The sequence below is a fragment of the Bubalus bubalis genome, chromosome 17 (assembly GCF_019923935.1).
Source record: "Bubalus bubalis isolate 160015118507 breed Murrah chromosome 17, NDDB_SH_1, whole genome shotgun sequence".
NCBI classification, from domain to species: Eukaryota; Metazoa; Chordata; class Mammalia; order Artiodactyla; family Bovidae; genus Bubalus; species Bubalus bubalis.
The window spans coordinates 56,975,606-56,990,706 of NC_059173.1; the positions used below are offsets into that span (position 1 = coordinate 56,975,606).

The window sequence follows — 15,101 nt, forward strand, 5'->3', positions numbered from 1 at the left end:
AGGCCAAGAGAAGACCTTGTGTCTGGTAGAAAAGTGTAAAGAGAACCGGAGTTTGGCCAATGAACAGGATCAACAGGGGTGGAGGTGTGGCAGAGCAAGGCATAACAGTTTAGGACTAGTAATCCTTGTGAGATTTAGAGAGTTCTTCCAAGTTTAGAAATAGGGTCAAAAATTTGAGCCAAGTATTTTAAGTGGTGACTCTCAGAAAAATAAATCCACAGGACCAAGAAACATAAAACAGTATTCTGTTGTCCTGTACACAAAATCAAAGGAGCAGCGTGATCATCAGTCTTTGCTTATAAACCGGGAAAAAATTTAAAGACCATTGCTGGAAGGGTGTGGGAACAGTGCCCTTTCTACAGTGTTAATTGAATGCAAAACTTTCAGATCAGATCAGATCAGATCGGTCGCTCAGTTGGTTCTGACTCTTTGTGACCCCATGAATCGCAGCACGCCAGGCCTCCCTGTCCAACACCAACTCCCGGAGTTCACTCAGACTCATGTCCATCGAGTCAGTGATGCCGTCCAGCCATCTCATCCTCCGTCATCACCGTCTCCTCCTGCCCCCAATCCCTCCCAGCATCAGAGTCTTTTCCAATGAGTCAACTCTTCGCATGAGGTGGCCAAAGTACTGGAGTTTCAGCTTTAGCATCATTCCTTCCAAAGAAATCCCAGGGCTGATCTCCTTCAGAATGGACTGGCTGTATCTCCTTGCAGTCCAAGGGACTCTCAAGAGTCTTCTCCAACACCACAGTTCAAAAGCATCAATTCTTCGACGCTCAGCCTTCTTCACAGTCCAACTCTCACATCCATACATGACCACAGGAAAAACCATAGCCTTGACTCGACGGACCTTTGTTGGCAAAGTAATGTCTCTGCTTTTGAATATGCTATCTAGGTTGGTCATAACTTTCCTTCCAAGGAGTAAGCGTCTTTTAATTTCATGGCTTCAGTCACCATCTGCAGTAATTTTGGAGCCCAAAAATATAAAGTCTCCCCATCTATTTCCCATGACGTGATAGAATCTTAGTTTTCTCAATGTTGAGCTTTAAGCCAACTTTTTCACTCTCCTCTTTCACTTTCATCAAGAGGTTCGATGCACGATACTGGATGCTTGGGGCTGGTGCACTGGGACGACCCAGAGGGATGGTATGGGGAGGGAGGAGGAAGGAGGGTTCAGGATGGGGAACACATGTATACCTGTGGCGGATTCATTTTGATATTTGGCAAAACTAATACAATTATGTAAAGTTTAAAAATAAAATAAAATTTTTTTTAAAAAAAAGAGGCTTTTGAGTTCCTCTTCACTTTCTGCCATAAGGGTGGTGTCATCTGCATATCTGAGGTTATTGATATTTCTCCCTGCAATCTTGATTCCAGCTTGTGCTTCTTCCAGTCCAGTGTTTCTCATGATGTACTCTGCATATAAGTTAAATAAGCAGGGTGACAATATACAGCTTTGACATACTCCTTTTCCTATTTGGAACCAGTCTGTTGTTCCATGTCCATTTCTAACTGTTGCTTCCTGACCTGCATAGAGGTTTCTCAAGAGGCAGGTCAGATGGTCTGGTATTCCCATCTCTTGAAGAATTTCCCACAGTTTATTGTGATCCACACAGTCAAAGGCTTTGGCATAGTCAATAAAGCAGAAATAGATGTTTTTCTGGAACTCTCTTGCTTTTTCGATGATCCAGCAGATGTTGGCAATTTGATCTCTGGTTCCTCTGCCTTTTCTAAATCCCGCTTGAACATCAGGAAGTTCACGGTTCATGTATTGCTGAAGCCTGGCTTGGAGAATTTTGAGCATTACTTTACTAGCGTGTGAGATGAGTGCAATTGTGCGGTAGTTTGGGCATTCTTTGGCATTGCCTTTCTTTGGGATTGGAATGAAAACGGACCTTTTCCAGTCCTGTGGCCACTGCTGAGTTTTCCAAATTTGCTGGCATATTGAGTGCAGCACTTTCACAGCATCATCTTTCAGGATTTGAAATGGCTCCACTGGAATTCCATCATCTCCACTAGCTTTGTTCGTAGTGATGCTTTCTAAGGCCCACTTGACTTCACATTCCAGGATGTCTGGCTCTAGGTGAGTGATCACACCACTGTGATTATCAGGGTCATGAAGCTCTTTTTTGTACAGTTCTTCTGTGTATTCTTGCCACCTCTTCTTAATATCTTCTGCTTATGTTAGGTCCATACCATTTCTGTCCTTTATCGAGCCCATCTTTGCATGAAATGTTCCCTTGGGATCTCTAATTTTTTTGAAGACGTCTCTAGTCTTTCCCATTCTGTTGTTTCCCTCTATTTCTTTGCATTGATCGCTGAGCAAGGCCCTCTTATCTCTTCTTGCTATTCTTTGGAACTCTGCATTCAGATGCTTATATCTTTCCTTTTCTCCTTTGTGTTTTGCTTCTCTTCTTTTCACAGCTATTTGTAAGGCCTCCCCAGACAGCCATTTTGCTTTTTTGCATTTCTTTTCCATGGGGATGGTCTTGATCCCTGTCTTCTGTACAATGTCATGAACCTCATTCCATAGTTCATCAGGCACTCTATCAGATCTAGTCCCTTAAATCTACTTCTCACTTCCACTGTATAAGCATAAGGAATTTGATTTAGGTCATATTCTCAGTAACAGGGTTTATTCTTATGTTTCATCTTTCAAAAGTAACTGCAGAATTAAACATATTTCAGGGAAAAATTTTTCTTTGGAAAAAAATGGCATAAGTTGGCAAATATTTTAGATAAAAAACAAAATCAAGCATATATTTAAGGTCAAAATCTTCTCTGTCTTCTCATGTGGATCCTCAACACACAGAGGATAACTCCCATCAGAGCAACAGATGCACATTCAGGGGCCATGATTCTGCCCAGGAAAACCAATTAACCAATTGTGTCAGAGGACAATTCAATTCCCCAGGCCATCAGCATGGTTTTAGCACTAATATTAAGTTTGGTGAGGTGATGCTTTGTCATGAGAAGAATAAAGATGTGAGCTGTCAGGGCTCCACTTTGATCAGAAGTCCAGCTTTGGGGGCTCAGTATTGAATTAGTTAGCTATGCTTCCTTTAACATGAGGAAGCACCACAGACATGAAATAGAAGACACTTGGATAGGACATAACCAAAAAGCAACATTATTTGAAGGCTTTTCCACTCAAAATGTGGTTCCTGGATCTGCAGTGTCTGCATCACCCGGAAGCTTGTGAGAAATGCAGAACCTTGAGCCAGACCCCAGATCTACTAAATTTGAATTCACACCGTAGCACAGATGATTCTCATGCATATTCAAGCTTGAGAACCACCACTTTAAGGAAAATATAAGGTAAGAAATAATTCTAAATCACAATGAGTATTAGATTGTCACTGAAACTAGCAAATTCTTGATGTTCAGAAGGACAGAACACAAAGAAGCAATACAGAGAACTCCCTAGAACAAGCAAAGTCAAAGATTTATGCCTTTGGCTCACTGTCAGAGGTCAGTCTGCCTGCTGCTTATTTGTTTCAGTTTAGGATAAGAACGACATGGATCTCCACTGTATATGAAGTAAGAAAGGAAGGCTCTGTCAATTCCGGTGATAAGGCATCCTTAACCCTGAGAACTCAGAACACTTCAGCATCACAACAGATTTGCACCAGACTTTAAAATCTTAGTCGCTCAGTCATGTCTGACTCTGCAACCCACGGACTATAGCCCGCCAGGCTCCTCTGTCCATGGGATTCTCCAGACAAGAATACTGGAGCAGGTGTTATTCCCTTTTCCAGGGGATCTTCCCGACCCAAGGACTGAACCCGGATCTCCTGCACTACAGACAGATTCTTTACTGTCTGAACTACCAAGGAAGCCCAGAATTTAAAGTTTCTAACGATAATCAAGGATCCTAACAGGAAGCACTTGGAGCAGCTCTGGGAATATAGCGAGTCTGCCACCTGACTTGTTAAACTGTGTTCTGTGTCGACACAAAAAGGAAAGCTATCTGAAGAATTACAAAGTAAATATGTGAAAATATGCTTGATTTAATCTCAGTCAACTCTTCCCAAGAGGTTGGTTACATATGTCTACTATAACCACTCTTTCAAACACTGAGATAAAATGTTCTAACACAGTACAGAATTGAGACTTAAGGAAACTAGGGGTCATTCCATTTAAGAGATGAGAACACTGAGACCCAGAGGTGGGACAGAAAAGCTCCACAGGCTTAGCAGCCACTCTGGGGTTGGTTAGAAGTTCTTTTGTTCTAAGGTGGGCTTTTAACCTTCTCTTTTTTTATTATTATTTTTTATTGGAGCATAGTTACTTTACAACGCTATGTCAGTTTCTATTGTGCACCAAAATGAATCAGGATATGTATACATAAATCCCCTCCCGTGTGGATTTTCTTCCCATTCAGGTCACCACGGTGCACTCAACAGAGTTCCCTCTGCTATACAGTATGTTCTCATTAGTTATCTATTTTACACATTGGTATCAATAGTGTTTATGGGTCAATCCCAATCTCCTAATTCACCCCACTCCCTCGTTGGCATCCATACATTTGTTCTCTACATCTGTGTCTCTATTTCTGCTTTGCAAATAGGATCATCTATACCATTTTTCTCGGAGAAGACAATGGCACCCCACTCCAGTACTCTTGCCTGGAGAATCCCAGGGGCAGCGGAGCCTGGTGGGCTGCCATCTGTGGGGTCGCACAGAGTCGGACACGACTGAAGCGACTTAGCAGCAGCAGCAGCATACCATTTTTCTAGATTCCACGGATATGGGTTAATTTACAATATTTGCTCTTCTCTTTTTGACTTTTTTCTTCACAGTATGACACTTTTGGTTGCTACTCACACATCATCCAAAGGATAGGAATTTTCATCGAATGTTCCAGAAAAGGTTGAAATTTCAAGGTAATTTTTCTCTATAAATACTTCATGTGACACATGACATTTTGCTTACTTAACAAAAGCTTGTAAAACTGGTCACCAGCCCTAAATACATTGTTTGTTTATTTTTTTTAATTGCTATCATACAGCAAAGGTTTTAAAAAATGGTACAAGAGAGTTTTATAGAAATTCACTAGATACTTGGGTATTTTTAAAAGGCCTTCTCTGTCATCTGAAAATTATCTAAAGGACAGGAGTCTACTGTCTATACTTAAGAAGACAGAGCTTTTCTCCTGATACTATTATTCGGCAGCTGCATATTCCAAATGTAATGGCTCCTAGCAGTCCTTCTCAAGCCTATCTCAAGAAGCAGAGGCATGCAGAGAGAAGTTTAATTTGGATGGAGATTGATTCTTCCCTTCACACGTACTAAAGAGGGCTTTGAGGAAGTGCTATCTCAGCAACGTCAAATACTGCAAAGGCCTTAATGTCCCACACATCCACCCAAGGCCAGTTAAATACTATGTGTTTGAGAAAAACTAAAACTGAAGCTTTGGCTGTATCCTCAGGCCATTTCTAATACAGACATCAGAAGTTATTCATTCACAGAACCAACTGAATTCCTTTTGAGACTACATTTCAGGTTCAAATTAGTATTGACTGAATTAGCTATGGTTTCTGATGACTAATTTCTCATTTTCTTTTGAAATCTGAAATTTCAAAGTAAGATAATAAATTTAATTAAAATTTTATCTTCTGCTTTTTATTATGACAGGCAAGAATAAATGCATATTTGTGATCATTACAATTTCGCTCTAACTCTCCAGAGATGTTCATAGAGTGCCTGAGGTTATCTGCAAAGAATATAGTGTAACCTAACTAAGATTTCTCCATCATACTCCTTACTGCATACAGAGGATAAGTCTGAATTCTCTCACTGAAAGCAGTTTCTTTACACTCAAATGTGTACACAATCACACATTCTACCTTAAAATATTTACTCAAAACTGCACTACAATAAGAGCAAACAATAGGTACTCAAAAAAATAAAATTTAATTGTTAAATCTGAATTGTGAAGAATATCAACAAAAAGAACCAGGCTGAGTAGTGAAGTTCCAAGCCATTGTTCCACCTGCAAATTCATTTAGTTTCTCTGGTGCCTCTCATGCAACTAAAGAAATTGTGGATTAATTGAGTGAATTCCCTTTAAAGTATGAGCCAATAATCTAGGATCAGCTAGAGTATGTATGCATGCTGAATCACCTCAGTCATGTCTGGTTCTTTGCAATCCTATGGACTGTAGCCCGCCAGGCTCCTCTGTCCATGGGATTCTCCAGGCAAGAATACTGGAGTAGGTTGCCGAGCCCTCCTCCAGGGGATTTTCCCAACCCAGGGATCAAAGCCATGTTTCCTGCAGCTCCTGCATTGCAGGCAGATTCTTTACCACTGAGCCACCAGAGAAGCTTCTTTCAGCTAGAATATATGAAGGGTTATTACTGAGACAGTATGGAATTTAAGTATAGCTTCATGTGAAAGTAAGTCATTGATTTTTGCCTGAATACTGAATAAATCTATTTCCTTTCCCATCTTTACAGTCTCAAGCTAAGGCTCTCCAACTTTTAGGGCTGTTTTCACTTCTCATGTAAGGAGAAGTAAGGAAAGAAAATATCGTAATCATTAATTCATATGACATGTATTTACTGAGAATCTGCTATATAGAATAACCTGTTTAAATGGAAAAGCTTTTTATATTCTCTCCAAAGTACTAATTTTCAATCCTTAAATAGAGTAAGCAATATAACATCCACCTCTTTACCCTCTTCTCCCTCCTCTCTCCAAACCCCTACTCCCCAAACCCCTCTATCCCTCCCATAAACATTTTAGCACTTAATATTGCCTGGTTCTTTTCCCATTAGTGAACTACTCTGGGAATTTCTTCATCAATTGTTTTCCCTTTGTCTGGCAAGTTCTTAAGTGTGTCTCTGTTTGACTTGACTATTTCTCGCTGTTGTTCTAGGGTCTTTTATAATTTAACTCCATGTTAGTCTAGTGTGCGTATCTGAATCCCTCTCATGCCTGTATGCTTAGTCGCTCAGTCGTGTCTGACTGTGACCCCTGGACTGTAGCCCACCAGGCTCCTCTGTCTATGGGATTCTCCAGGCAAGAATACTGGAGTGGGTTGCCATGTCCTTCTCCAGGGGATCTTCTCCACCCAGGGACTGACCCCTTGTCTCCTTCCCAGGTGGCTCAGCAGGGAAGGAATGGCACTTATTGTTACAGTAATTTAGCATGAGTGACATAGCAAAGTGGTGAAGAGAGCTATTCCGGACCCAGACTGCCGAGGTTCTGCCCCTTTAGGATCTAGGGCAATTATCTAAATCAAACCATTCCTTAGTTTCCTCATCATAAGTTAGGAAAATGGTAATACCTGTTTAATGAATTGTGGAGAGGATTAAATAAATATATGCAAAATTTTAGGTATTCCATTTCTAGCAGAAATGGACCAAGGAAACTGAATATTATATGCCTCACTGATTACAAGTAGATACAAAAAGCAAGCTACTTGAGCATTTTGAAAAATAAACAAAAGCAGGAAAATTGTGAGAGGGAACTAAAATGGAAAGAGGTAAACCACAGGCGGTGACTTTTCATTTTCCCCTGTTTTCTTTCAGTTCAGATCTGAAGGAAGTTCTTATTTTTTGACATGAGCCAAAAAACTGGCAAGTTTAAAAGAATTTAAACCATATATGTATATTTTCAGAACATAATATAATTAAACTAGAATTCAATAACAGAAAAGTATCTAAAAAATACAAATACTAGGGAAATAGGTAACACACTCTTTATATAACCACTGGGCCAAAGAGGACATCACAAAAGTAATTAGAAAATAATTTGAATTATGAAAGTAAAGAATAATGACAAAATTTGTGGAATGTACCAATGATAGATGTACTTATAAAAATATATTATATTAATATTAGAAAAGTTTCAAATCTATGATCCAAGTTACCTTAGGAAACTAGAAAGAGTACATCCTAGTAAAACTAGTTTTCTAGTAAAATTATAAAGACTACATTCTCCCATAAGGGAGGGAATAATACAAATTAAAGCAGAAATCAGTATGATTGAAAATTAAAACAATTGAAAAAAATTCAATAAATCCCAAAGATAAATAAAATTGATAAACTTATCCAGACTGACCAAGACAAAAGAGAGAAGCTATACATTAACAATATCAGGAATGGACGAGGAGGCATCACTACAAACCAGAACTTAAATAATATAGAGATATTCTGAATAATATGAAAATAAATGTAACAATTAAACAAGGTCTTACTATATAGCAGAGTGAACTGTACTCAGTATATTGTAATAAACCATAATGGAAAAGAATCTGAAAAAGAACATATATGTGTATGTTATAACTGAATCACTCTGCTATACACCAGAAAGTAGCAAACATTTTAAATCAACTATAAAGTGTAATTATATAAAATTGAACAAATTGCTTGAACAAAAACTGCCAAATCTCACTCAAGAAGAAATGTATAAGCTGAGTAGTCCTGTACCTATTACAATACTTGGATTCATATTTAGAAGCTACAAACAAAACTCTAGGCTAGATGACGTTCCTGATGAGTGGTACTAAAAATTTGAAGAACAAATAATAAAAATCTATACAAACTCTTTGAGAAAACCAAAAATGGGGAAGAATTTCCAATTTCTTTTATGAGGCCAGCATTATCCCAGTGCAAAATCAAAGATGCTATAAGAAAAGAAAAATACAGAAAAACATGCTCTTGAAATTTGACTCAGAAAAAAATATCAACCAAAGCTTAGCTATAACAGATCTAATTCAACAGTATATAAAAGTAGTTCATTCTAGAATGAACCGGTATACAGAAGGGTTTATCTAGGAATGCAAAACTAGTTCAACGTTCAAAAATTGAACACATATGATTATCTCAAAGATGCAAAAAAAGTACTTGACAAAAATTCAACATCCAGAAAAAAGAAACTCTCATTCAGAAAATTGTTTAGTAAACAAACAAACGGAGAAGGCAATGGCAACCCACTCCAGTACTCTTGCCTGGAAAATCCCATGGATGGAGGAGCCTGGTGGGCTGCAGTCCATGGGGTCACTAAGAGTCGGACACGACTGAGCGACTTCACTTTCACTTTTCACTTTCATGCATTGGAGAAGGAAATGGCAACCCACTCCAGTGTTCTTGCCTGGAGAATCCCAGGGACGGAGAGCCTGGTGGGCTGCCGTCTATGGGGTCGCACAGAGTCGGATACGACTGAAGCGACTTAGCAGCAGTAGCAGCAGCAGGAGCAGCAAACAAACAAACAAAAAACCCTCAGCAACTTAAGAATGAAAGAGAAGAACTTTGATTATGGAAATCTATAAAAGTGTTACAGTTACCATCATAACTACAAAATAAAAGACTCAGTACTTTGATGCAAAGATCAGGAATAAGGTAAGAATTTCCACTCTTACCTTTCCTCTTCAATTTCAATTTCACAGCAGAAGTCATAACTAAAGCAATAAGGCAAGGAAAAAACAAAAGACATACAGATTGGAAAGAAACAACTAACATTGTATCTATTTGCAGACAACATGATTGCCTGTGTAGAAAATAGCCAAAAATATCTACCAAAAAAGCTAGAAAAAATTTTATTGAAGTTGTGCAATATAAAGTCAATATATAAAAATCAATTGTCTACAAAATAGCTATTAAAATGGAAAAATAAACTTTTTAAAAGTACCATTTATTATAGGACCAAAAGCAAAAAGTTAGAAACAAAATCAAACAAAATATGTACAGAATCTTTATGCTATAATCTACAGAACACTGATAAAAGAAATAAGACAAAATCAAATGAAGATATATATGTGTGTGTGTGTGTGTGTGTGTGTGTTCATGGATTGAAAGTCTCATTATTGTTAAGATGTCAGTTTTTTCTAAACTGATCACTAGGGGCAGAGCTAGGCTCCTGACTGCAAGGTACATGGCTGTCACAAGTAAGAATACATTTTAAAAGTCTACAAGCAATAAATGCTGGAGAGGGTGTGGAGAAAAGGGAACCGTCTTACACTGTTGGTGGGAATGCAAACTAGTACAGCCACTATGGAGAACAGTGTGGAGATTCCTTAAAAAACTGGAAATAGAACTGCCTTATGATCCAGCAATCCCACTGCTGGGCATACACACTGAGGAAACCAGAAGGGAAAGAGACACGTGTACCCCAATGTTCATCGCAGCACTGTTTATAATAGCCAGGACATGGAAGCAACCTAGATGTCCATCAGCAGATGAATGGATAAGAAAGCTGTGGTACATATACACAATGGAGTATTACTCAGCCATTAAAAAGAATACATTTGAATCAGTTCTAATGAGGTGGATGAAACTGGAGCCTATTATACAGAGTGAAGTAAGCCAGAAAGAAAAACACCAATACAGTATACTAACGCATATATATGGAATTTAGAAAGATGGTAACAATAACCCTGTGTACGAGACAGCAAAAGAGACACTGATGTATAGAACAGTCTTATGGACTCTGTGGGAGAGGGAGAGGGTGGGAAGATTTGGGAGAATGGCAGTGAAACATGTATAATATCATATATGAAATGAGTTGCCAGTCCAGGTTCGATGCACGATACTGGATGCTTGGGGCTGGTGCACTGGGACGACCCAGACGGATGGTATGGGGAGGGAGGAGGGAGGAGGGTTCAGGATGGGGAACACATGTATACCTGTGGCGGATTCATTTAGATATTTGGCAAAACTAATACAATTTTGTAAAGTTTAAAAATAAAATTAAAATTAAAAAAAAAAAAAGAAAGAAAGAAAGGCAACTGGACTCGCGACTGATGTGACTGCAACCTGGTGCTCAATGGCCTAAATTCATGCTACCAGTAACTCAGAAACCAGTGTTCAATCAAGCAGCAAACACTGTCAGAGGTCCAGTCCCTTGTTGAGCTGTTTGGTAAACAGAGTAGAGGGTAAAAGGAAAGAGCCATTAATATACAATGTGGCTGGGCTCTCACTGGCACCGTGTTCAGCGTCACCTTATATACTAATGAATGGGCAACAAGGAACAGTGCCTGAACACAACACACAACAAAACAGAAAGCAAAGTGGGTAAGATAATTATCTCAACAGATAACCTGTGACTGCTTCATGGAGGAGGTGCTATTTGGCCAGACTTTAAGAGATTTATACACCAGAAAGGTGGGTACAGATAAAAGGAAAGGGAGGCAGGGAAGAGGGAGGTAAAATGAGAGAAAATAAGGAAGAAAAATACAGAAAGTGGAGGCGGTGCGAACAAAGACCTAAAGCTACAAATGTAGAATATGCATAAATAACAGGAAATTAGCTGGTCGGATGGGAGCAGAGTGCATGGAGCAGCAACAGGAAGTGGGTACACTATCACTGAACGAAATCATCCACAGGGAGGCAGAACCCCTTGTTTCCAATGTCAGACATGGTGCTTGTAACCCCGAAGATAGGGCAATCAGGGTTACCTACTTCCTGCCCTGTTAGTTCTCTGCCTCACTCTCAACAAATAGTAACTGAGCAACTCTTATCCCTATTATTAAACAAACAATAAATGAGCAACACAGAGGCAAAGTACTGTGAGTAATTCAGAAGCAATATGTCACTGTACCCTTAAGTGGGATTTACAATCTGGACAGCAGAATCCAAAATACTCACAATAAAAAAAAAAAACAAAACAAAACAAACAAACAAAAAAAAAACAAAAAACAAAAAAAACAAGCAACAAATAGCTCAGGTAAAAGGAGTAATGAATCTGCCTTCTAGTCTTTGCCTTCAAGGTACAGAATCAATAAGCAATTTCTGAATCTATGGTATTGGCAATATTCTGTGCTAGATATTAAATGTACATTCTCAACCCTAGTTTTGTTCCTTTTCACTTTTTCTCTTTTTTCCCTTCTTTCTAGAACTGAATATATCTAGTCAGTGTGTAAGTCAAGAGACAAATGCAAAAGAAACCACACTGTAGAATGGATATTTTAAAAAGGACATCTTAAAATACCTGTTTTATTAATGGGTAAACTGAGATTGAGAACACTTTGAAAATTTGCTCAGGGTCAGACAGAGAATGAGTTAGGGAGAAGGGATTTAACTCGAATCTGAACACTTAAAAAATCCATTGTTTTTATGCTGAGCAAAATACAGTCCCTGAAAACAATTTAAAGAAATTAAAAGAATTGTCATTTAGTTGCTAAAATTCCTTCTGAAAAAGGAAACAGTAAAGTTCACTTTCATGCCAGAAAGCATGTTTCCCAGGCACCAGCTCATTCTAAAATAGGTGATTATTCAATCTGGCTGTAATATTGCCCTCTCTGTTTTCCTCCCTGTTTTATGCTTTCATGTTAATCATTTTACTTTCTTTTCTTTTTTTTAAGCCATATTCAATTAAGATTTGTAATTAGGTTTCAAATTTGAAACACATCTTTAGTAGAAAGCAAACACAGAGAGTAGTAATTAAGGGACAGCTGTCTCATCTTTCTGGGGATGAAACAAGGCTTTTTTGTTTCTAAGTTATAAATACTAGGGAAGTTTTCAAGATTTTCTTAAAGAATTAGTTAACTGAGTAGTCAACTGAATTGAAAGATACTGAATTGATCTAAAAAAGTCAGTGTTCTTTCCGACACATGCTGAGAATCTTTCTTCTGGGATAAGCTTAGGTTATCTCTAACACTATGAACTTTTATTGCTGCAAATACAGAATCTCCACATTTTATACAAAACCAAATCATTTCTTTAGATTCTAAAGTAGGCACTAACCCAAGATATCTTCCTCTCTTAAAATTATGTGACTTTTACAAATAAAGGAGAATAAGTGCTTTCAGTGAAGAGGAATAAGATTCAGAGCAGCTAAGATGCAGATACTATTTTTTGTGTGTGGTTTTCCTTTGATTTAAGAGAACAAATATTACTAACATTAACATTGAAAATTACTTCAGTTCAGTTCAGTCACTCAGTCGTGTCCGACTCCTTGTGACCCCATGAACTGCAGCACATCAGGCCTCCCTGTCCATCACCAACTCCCGGAGTTCACCCAAACTCATGTCCATCGAGTCAGTGATGCCATCCAGCCATCTCATCCTCTGTGGTCCCCTTCTCCTCCTGCCCTCAATCCCTCCCAGCATTAGAGTCTTTTCCAATGAGTCAACTCTTCGCATGAGGTGGCCAAAGTACTGGAGTTTCAGCTTTAGCATCATTCCTTCCAAAGAACACCCAGGACTGATCTCCTTCAGAATGGACTGGCTGTATCTCCTTGCAGTCCAAGGGACTCTCAAGAGTCTTCTCCAACACCACAGTTCAAAAGCATCAATTCTTCGGCGCTCAGCTTTCTTCACAGTCCAACTCTCACATCCATACATGATCACTGGAAAAACCATAGCCTTGACTAGATGGAGCTTTGTTGGCAAAGTAATGTCTCTGCTTTTCAATATGCTATCTAGGTTGGTCATAACTTGCTTTCCAAGGAGTAAGCGTCTTTTAATTTCATGGCTGCAATCACCATCTGCAGTGATTTTGGAGCCCCAAAAAATAAAGTCTGACACTGTTTCCACCGTTTCCCCATCTATTTGCCATGAAGTGATGGGACCAGATGCCATGATCTTCGTTTTCTGAATGTTGAGCTTTAAGTCAACTTTTTCACCCTCCTCTTTCACTTTCATCAAGAGGCTTTTTAGTTCCTCTTCACTTTCTGCCATAAGGGTGGATTACTTAGTAAGCTTGTACTCTAGTATTCCTTATTGGTACTTTCAGGTATTATTTTTACATGCAAAGTATAATCAGGATTTGAAGCAATTAACCATATAATTCAGGTCAAGAAAAGTCTTCTGCCTGAAAAGCTAAACCACTGAAGCAAACAGTTTGACTTTTTTTTTTCTGGCTTGAATTATCCAGATTCTAGAAAATTATTAAACACAACTTAATGTGCAAATCCATAAAACAGGTCAAGTTACCTAAAAGCAGGCCAGCCTCAGGAGGATAAGGAACCCCTTAAAATACGTATTTCTAAGACAGAAACTTCTAAAACAGTTCCTAATGTAAACCTGGAAATAATGGTTAAGTTATAGCAAGTTCACTAAAGGTGCACACACATACACAAACACATTCATGTACGTGTATACTACAGAACTTCCCAGAACCTATGTTGATGCGTGTTTAAAGCTCTTAAGAGTGGTACAGTATTCAGAAATTTTCAAACCTTTTTGATCCCAAACCATTTTATATAGAACAGATCATGGAACTAGTACTGGGACTCACTGAGAACCTTATTGCACAGTCATAAGCCGTTCACGCTGTCCACTGGCAGGAGATGTAGGAGGGTGGGGCTGGGTGGTAGATTTGAAAGCTTCTATTAATACACCCAGGGGACCAGAAGAAAGACCAAATGACATAGGACAGAAATCCCAAGGGCAAAAAGTGGCCGAGCAAAGCTGGTTTGAAGACGCTTCTACCATAACCACTAAGACCCTATGGGACTAGGCTGATTGCCATGTTCATGTTCATTCATTTCCTTTCTCTTTGGCTGCACCACAGGGGATGTGGGATCTCAGTTCCCTGAGGAGGGAGCAAACCTGTATCTCCTGCGCTGGAAGCATGGAGTCATAACCACTGGGTCATCAGGGAAATCTCCATCTCATTTTTCAATACAGCTTCATCTTCTGCTTCTCTCCACCTCTGTGATCTTCCTTAATCTCTGTCAGTTATGTTCTTTATTCGCTGCTATTCTTTCTACCTGGGACTCTTTCCTTTATACTTCAGCTCTTAGCTTAACATCTTCCACAGAAACAGCCTCTGTTTAGTCCATCTGTAATAGATTCCTCTCTTCTTTCCCAGTATTTTCCCTACAGAATTTCTCTTCATAACATTTATCACAGTTTTTATTTACATATTGATATTTGTTTATTTATTTCATGTCATGTTCACAGGACTATAAGCACCATGAAGGCAGGAATAGACTATGCCTGTTTTGTCCAAATTTATGATCACCAAATACCTCATAGGTGAGTGTTTGCCATATAGCAGGCCTTTTATAAATATGTCAATTTAATAATAAATAATAATAATTAATTCCTTCACATATCTCCCTGAGTGAAAGTTGCTCAGTCGTGTCTGACTCTTTGCTTACCCCATGGTCTATACACTCCATGGAATTCTCCAGGGCCAGAATACTGG

At 38.8% G+C, this 15,101-nt stretch overlaps 1 protein-coding gene across 5 annotated transcripts in view; it reads right to left on the minus strand.

Moving 5' to 3' along the window:
- The window catches only part of INPP4B (inositol polyphosphate-4-phosphatase type II B), a 458,048-nt gene that overhangs the window by 442,561 nt on the left and 386 nt on the right, over positions 1-15,101 (minus strand). The window lies entirely within an intron of this gene.